Here is an 8,134-nt window from a genome sequence, read left to right on the forward strand (position 1 = left end):
GGTTGATTAATTTACTTAGTTAGACAAGCAGAAAATAATGTTTTGAGAGTTCAAAAGCATTAAACAGTAAGTTCAGAATATCAGAAGACAGACAGTAAATAAGTTGAGAATAATATATGGAGAAACAGTTAAGGCTTCAGAGTTATCTATTTTCCGGATTGACTTTTCTTACTAACTATTTTAATCATGAAAGATTTAATTCATGGAAAATTATATGTGACTAAACCCTAATTCCTTAGACCTTTTTAGTCTCCTCTAACTCTCATCAACCGCCAATTCCTTGGTCAATTAATTCCAATTAGAGGGTGAAGTTTAATTCTAGTTATTATGCCACAAAAATCCTAATTATCCAAATATAAGAGGATTATATGTCACGTATCCCGTTAAGTCTAGATAATTAGAATTTAGGAGAAATTATTTTCAAGCTGTTGTTCAAGTAAAAAGCTTTTCCAATTTATACAAGAACTCAATTAAAAAGAAGGTCATACTTCCGTTCCACCAAAATTCATAAGATAACGAACGAAAACAATTCTTGAATTATAAATCAGTACATGAATTAAACTAGAAAAACAATAGAATCAATCCATATAATAGACAGAGCTCTTAATCTTTACAGTGGAGGTTTAGTTGCTCATGGTTCAGAGTGGAAACTAGGATATTCTTAAACTGTAAATTGGAATGAGGTGGAATAATCCCCGAATAGAAGTTTCTTTTTTCCTTATATCTAATCCTAATTAATTTAAATTATAATTTTTAAAAACTAAATAATATATTTTCCTATTTTTTAAAATAAAAATTAAAGTTTAAATCAGAATTAATTAAATCTTCGAACAGCCTAAACTTGGACGCTGGGACCACTCGAATTGGAAGATCATGCGCCTAACTTGAGTTATCATGCGCCTTACTTGATCATGGCCGCATGGATTGGAGTTTGAGTTAGTGAGGTTGCGCCTAACTCAAGGGTTCCTGCGCCTTACTTGGAGTCTTGCTAATTGATGCGTGTTGTTGAGATGTCTTGCGCCTAACTTGAGAAATCTCAAGTTAGGCGCAGCCTTGGCCGAATTGGTGGGAGAGAAGTGTGAAGTATTATATATCATTGGAAAGCTCTGAAAATTAACTTTCCAACACCACTGGAATCACGTCCATTGGACCTCTATAGCTCGAGTTATTCAGGTTTGAGTGCAGAGAGGTCAGGGTTGACAGCATCATTCGCCTTCTTCTCTTTTTCTGCGAAAACTCCATCAAATCCAGCCAAATGCTACCTAAAATAAACAGAATTGCACACGACTCAAAGTAACATCCATAGTGGCTAAAAGATAATTAATTCTTGATTAAACTCAACAAATTAAATGCAAATTCACTAGGAAAAGATAGGAAAGATGCTCACGCATCACAACACCAAACTTAAATTGTTGCTTGTCCTCAAGCAACCAAACTAATATAGGCTTAGGATGTGAATTTGCATGAGAATGAGAGTTTGATTAAGCTCATGTCTCTTCTTATAGTGGGGTTTACAACTGCAATCCTGAATAATTCTGGCATCCCATTCTCCTTTGAATTAGAAGGATGTCATTGTCATTCGGAATTAGAATCCGGATAATATTATGAATTTTCTAATCTCTTGTACTTCAATTTAATCCTTGAACACAGCAAATTTTCTTTGATTCTCTTTTCTTTGGTGCTTTGCACCTTGAGCCTATCCGTGACTTTAAATGTTTTGTCTCAAGCTTCACTTGACACAAAAACACGACAAGCACTTAACTGGAGAACTCTCTTTAAGTTCTGATTTTCCTTTCAGTTACTCCCAGACAGTGGTGCTCAAAGCCTTTGGCATACTCTGTTAAATGCATTTGATCTCGACTCTTAGTGTTCTGTCTCAAGGATTATTTGACACAACCACACCACAAGCATGTGACCAGGGAAACAACTCTTTGAGCTTTTAATCATGTCTGACCTCCCTAGTCATTGATGCTTAGAGCCTTGGACCTTGCTTTTATTTTTCGTTTGCTGTTTCTTCTGCTTCAAAGATTAAACTTTCACTTATTGCAGAGAATTCATAATAGTTCTCTAAATTCCTGTTTCTTGTACAGGAACATTCTTTAATCAAATTTAAATATGCACTGTTCATATCATGCATTCAGAATCACAGAAAATACCACCACAATTAAGTAAAGAAGACTATTCTTTATTATAAACTCTATTTCTCATGCAATACATCTTTTTCTTCTTTTTCTTTTGGATTCAAGCTCAGCGAGCAATACATGAGACACTTTTCAGAATTAAGAGTAAACAACAGAAAAAAATAGCAAAATAAACTGGAACCTAGGAATTGAAATAACAAAGGATCATGCAGAAACCAAGTAAAATAGCAGAAAACAGGAATATAACATAATAAGAACGGGAGAAAATATAGAATGAAAGGAACTCAACCACCTCAGTTATCCTAGTGGCCGTCTCATTCTTTAGGTTGTGCCCCTCCGTGAAGATTATTCGCCTTCCTTTGGTGCCATTAAAGTAAACAGAAAAGCCACAAGCGAAGCGACAACACCAAACTTAAAAGTTTGCTTGTCCTCAAGCAAAGAAAAACTGAAAACAGAAAGGGACATAAAAAGATATATGGAGAAGTAAAAATAAATATTAATGCAAAAGAATAATAAAATGATAAAAGGACAAGAGAGGTTAACATAATTAAAATATATATATATTTGTATTGTATTAATTTTTATTTTTAGGTTTTTTATTTTATTTTATTTTATATTTTTTTTATATAGGTATTTATTTATTGATTTATTTATTTATATATATATATAAGGGGGGAGGGGAACGGATTATATATATATAATGGGGTGGGGGTTAATGTATGTAAAAGGAATTGTGGTGGGGGGGGGGAGAATGGGGTGGGGTCACGGTTTTGGAATAATTGGTGCGTCTAACTTGTGTATTTGTGTGCCTAACATGATGGCCTATTCCACACATACAGCGCCTAACTTGCTTCTTCCTGCGCTTGACTTGTATTGGATCTTCACAGCTTGCGCCTAACTTGAGGTTAGCGCAGACCCTCCCGAGTGAAATAGTCTTTGATGAGTAACCTACGGTGCCTAACTTGAGATTCCTCAAGTTAGGCGCAAACCCTTCAATGCAAAATTTTTCGCTTCGCGTCCATAACTGTGTATTCAGGAACTTGTTTCTGTTTTAATAAATTTGCATGATCTAAATATACGTAAAACAAAAGAAAAATAATAAAAATTTAACTGAAACCAAATAAATAACAAAATCAAACCAACAGAAATCAAACTAAAGGATACGAAAATATCGGGTTGTCTCCTGACAAGCGCTTCTTTGCTGTCACTAGCTTGATGATCAGCTCCTCTAAGGAGGAGGATCATAGGGGCTTAGCTCTTCATCCCTTACTGTGAATCTTCTCCCTGTGTCCCCATAAAGTAGCTCAATATGCTCCAGAGAGAGGATTCTGTTTACTGTATAAGTGAACGCTGAATTGCTAGTCAACACCACCTTCATTCCTGGGGAGAAGCCTTCAGTGGGAATCTTTTTGTTTCTCCATCCTCTGGGTACTTTTTTCTTTTTGCGAACCTCCTCCTTGGTGGATGATGCATTCCCGACACCAAACTTAGGTTTGATGTCAGGAGGAACTTTATTGATTGTCACCAAAGGAGGTTTGAGCTGCAGATTCTGTTGTACATCATCAGGGGGTTCTTGAAGGTTTGGATCAATAGGCTCAGTCTGCATGCACCTCTCTTCTTCACCTGCTGAATGTATATCTTTGAAGACATGAAAGATGATGAGCGGATAATGTATACGCTTTTTGGCATTATTTTTAGTATGTTTTTAGTATATTTTAATTAGTTTTTATTATATTTTTATTAGTTTTTTTATAAAAATCACTCTTCTGGACTTTACTATGAGTTTGTGTGTTTTTCTATGATTTCAGGTATTTTCTGGCTGAAATTGAGGGACCTGAGTAAAAATTTGATTCAGAGGCTGAAAAAGGACTGCAGATGTTGTTGGATTCTGACCTCCCTGCACTCAATTGCGTTGGAAAGTAGACATCCTGGACTTTCCAGCAATATATAATAGTCCATACTTTGCCCGAGATTTGATGGCCCAAATAGGTGTTCCAAGTCAGCTCAAGAATTCTGGCGTTTAACTCTAAAACTGGCACAAAAGCTGGAGTTAAACGCCCAAACTGGCACAAAAGCTGGCGTTTAACTCCAAGAAAAGTCTCTACACAAAAATGCTTCAATGCTCAGCCCAAGCACACACCAAGTGGGCCCGAAAGAAGATTTCTGCATTAATTACCTATTTCTGTAACCCTAGGCTACTAGTTTTCTATAAATAGGACCTTTTGCTATTGTATTTTCATCTCTTTTACACACTTTTCATATACTTTCATAGACCTTTTCACGTTTGGGGGCTGGCCTCACAGCCATGCCTGAACCTTGTTCTTATGTATTTTCAATGGTGGAGTTTCTACACACCATAGATTAAGGTGTGGAGCTCTGCTGTTCTTCATGAATTAATGCAATTACTACTGTTTTTCTAATCAATTCACGCCTACTTCTTCTCTAAGATATCACTTGTTCTTCAACTTGATGAATGTGATGATCCGTGACACTCATCATCATTCTCACCTATGAATGTGTGCCTGACAACCACCTCCGTTCTACCTTCGATTGAGTGTGTATCTCTTGGGTTTCTGATCTAAGACTGGAACCTTCGTGGTATAGGCTAGAATTATTGGCGGCCGTTCCTGAGATCCAGAAAGTCTAAACCTTGTCTGTGGTATTCCAAGTAGGATCTGAGAAGGGATGACTGTGACGAGCTTCAAACTCGCGATTGTGGGGCGTTTGACAGACGCAAAAGGATCAATGGATCCTATTCCGACATGATCGAGAACCGGCAGCTGATTAGCCGATGTTGTGACAGAGCATCAGGACCATTTTCACTAAGAGGACGGGATGTAGCCATTGACAACGGTGATGCCCAACATAAAGCTTGCCATGGAAAGGAGTATGAATGATTGGAAGAAGGCAATAGGAAAGCAGAGGTTCAAGGGGAACAAAGCATCTTCATACGCTTATCTGAAATCCACCAATGAATTACATAAGTATCTCTATCTTTATTTTATGTTTTATTCATCTTTTAATTATCAACCCTCCATCACCATTTGAATCTGCCTGACTGAGATTTACAAGATGACCATAGCTTGCTTCAAGCCGACAATCTCCGTGGGATCGACTCTTACTCACGTAAGGTTTATTACTTAGACGACCCAGTGCACTTGCTGGTTAGTTGTGTGGAATTATGACAAAGTGTGATTCACATTTGAGAGCTCCAAGTCTTTGGCGCCATTGTTGATGATCACAATTTCGTGCACCAAGTTTTTGGCGCCGTTGCCGGGGATTGTTCGAGTTTGGACAACTAACGGTTCATTTTGTTGCTTAGATTAGGTACTTTTCAGAATTTTTAAGAATGAATTCTAGAGTTTCAAGGTGATGTTCTTACCATCACAAAAGCTGATTGATTCCCATCAATTTAGCTATTCAATGTAATGTCTTGCTGAAGCTTGGCCAAACATGTCTAATCTTTTTAGACTGAAGCTTTAGACTAACATTGCATGATTCCTGGAATTCTCATTAAAAGTTTTGATTCTCTTTATTTTCTTTTCCATATAATTTTCGAAAATCACAAAAAAATTTATAAAACCATAAAAATCAAAAATATTTTATGTTTCTTGTTTGAGTCTATTGTCTAATTTTAAGTTTGGTGTCAATTGCATGTTTCTGTTCTTCTTGCATTTTTCGAATTCATGCATGTTCTTCATTGATCTTCAAGTTGTTCTTGATGATTTCATTGCTCTGATCTTTAAATTCTCTTGTTTTGTGTGTTTTGTTGTTTCTCATATGCATTCTCAATTTATTAGTGTCTTTTATATGAGAATTTTTAAGTTTGGTGTCCTGCATGCATTGTTTATTTTATCTTAGTTGCATTCTTATTGTTTCTCATCATTAAAAGTTCAAAAATATTTTCAAGTCAATAATACAGAGAATTGAAGATTCAGAACATTCAGCAGAGGAATCAAACAGAAAAAGCTGGGCGTTCAAAACGCCCAGTGAGGAAGGAAAACTGGCATTTAAACGCCAGCCAGGGTACCTGGCTGGGCGTTTAACACCCAAAAAGGTAGAGATTTTGGCGTTAAACGCCAGAATGGGCACCATTCTGGGCGTTTAACGCCAGGATGACACTAGAGGGAAGATTTTGTTTTTAATTCACATTTTTTTCAAGTTTTCATAATTTTTCAAAATCAAATCTTTTTCAAATCATATCTTTTCAATCATATCTCTTTCAAAATAAATTTCTTTCCATTTTATATTTATTTTTGCTATTTTCAAAAATCCTTGCTTCAATTAAAGATTTACTTCAAAACTTTCAAGTTGTTACTTGCCTATTAAGAAAGGATCAAACTTTAAATTTTAAAATCATATCTTTTAATTTCTTGATAGTCAAGTAATCAACTTTAATTTTAAAAAATTCTTCTTTTTCTAAATTGATTTTCAATCATATCTTTTCAAACATATCTTTTCAATCACATCTTTTTCAAAATTAATTTTTTTTCAATCATATCTTTTTCTAATTTCAAAATCTTTTTCAAAAATCACTTTATTTCTTTCCCAATCTTAGTTTTCGAAAATCTCAATCAAATTTTCAAATTTCTTTTTTTAAATATTTTAATTAATTTTTGAAAATTCTTCCCCTCTTTTCACATCCTTCTATTTAAAGGACTAAGACTCCTCATCAAGGTGCAATTCGAACTCTATCCCTCTTGATAAGTTCGAATTCCCTCTTCTCCACCTCCTCCTTCTATTCTTCTTTTCCTTTGACACCTCAAGGAATCTCTATACTGTGACATAGAGGATTTTCTACTTTCTTGTTCTCTTCTCTTTCATATGAGCAGGAACAAAGATAAAGGCATACTTGTTCAAGCTGATCCTGAACCTGAAAGAACCTTGAAGAGAAAGCTAAGAGAAGCTAAAGAACAATTTTCTCTAGAGGGCCTAACAGAACTCTTCAAAGAAGAAGAAACCATGGCAGCCGAAAACAACAATGCCAACAATGCAAGGAAGGTGCTTGGTGACTTTACTGCACCTACTCCTGATTTCTATGGGAGAAGCATCTCTATCCCTGCCATTGGAGCAAACAACTTTGAGCTTAAGCCTCAATTAGTTTCTCTAATGCAATAGAATTGCAAGTTTCATGGACTTCCATTGGAAGATCCTCATCAGTTCTTAGCTGAGTTCTTGCAAATCTGTGGCACTGTCAAGACCAATGGGGTTGACCCTGAAGTCTACAGACTTATGCTTTTTCCTTTTGCTGTAAGAGACAGAGCTAGAACATGGTTGGATTCACAACCTAAGGAAATCCTGAACTCTTGGGAAAAGCTAGTCAATGCCTTCTTGGCAAAGTTCTTTCCACCTCAAAAATTGAGCAAGCTTAGAGTGGAAGTCCAAACCTTTAGACAGAAGGATGGTGAGTCCCTCTATGAAGCTTGGGAGAGATACAAGCAATTGATCAGAAGGTGCCCTTCTGACATGCTTTCAGAATAGAGCATCATAGGAATCTTCTATGATGGTCTGTCTGAACTATCCAAGATGTCATTGGATAGCTCTGCTGGAGGATCTCTTCATCTAAAGAAGACGCCTGCAGAAGCTCAAGAACTCATTGAAATGGTTGCAAATAACCAATTCATGTACACTTCTGAAAGAAATCCTGTGAATAATGGGACAAATCAGAAGAAAGGAGTTCTTGAGATTGATACTCTGAATGCCATATTAGCTCAGAATAAAATATTGACCCAACAAGTCAATATGATTTTTCAGAGTCTATCTGAAATGCAAGCAGCAACAGGCAGTACTAAGGAAGCTTCCTCTGAAGAAGAAGCTTATGATCCTGAGAACCCAGCAATGGAAGAGGTGAATTACATGGGAGAACCCTATGGAAACACCTATAATCCTTCATGGAGAAATCATCCAAATCTCTCATGGAAGGATCAACAGAGACCTCAACAAGGTTTCAACAACAACAATGGTGGAAGAAACAGGTTTAGCAATAGCAAGCC

The 8,134-nt window shown here is 36.2% G+C and overlaps 1 non-coding gene across 1 annotated transcript; it reads right to left on the reverse strand.

Moving 5' to 3' along the window:
- Window positions 1-7,505: 7,505 nt before the first annotated feature.
- On the reverse strand, window positions 7,506-7,613 carry LOC112782105 (small nucleolar RNA R71). Its single transcript, XR_003192844.1, has one exon. It is a non-coding gene; the product is annotated as a small nucleolar RNA R71 (small nucleolar RNA).
- Window positions 7,614-8,134: the final 521 nt, after the last annotated feature.

This window comes from Arachis hypogaea, chromosome 19 (genome assembly GCF_003086295.3).
Source record: "Arachis hypogaea cultivar Tifrunner chromosome 19, arahy.Tifrunner.gnm2.J5K5, whole genome shotgun sequence".
Classification (NCBI taxonomy): domain Eukaryota; kingdom Viridiplantae; phylum Streptophyta; class Magnoliopsida; order Fabales; family Fabaceae; genus Arachis; species Arachis hypogaea.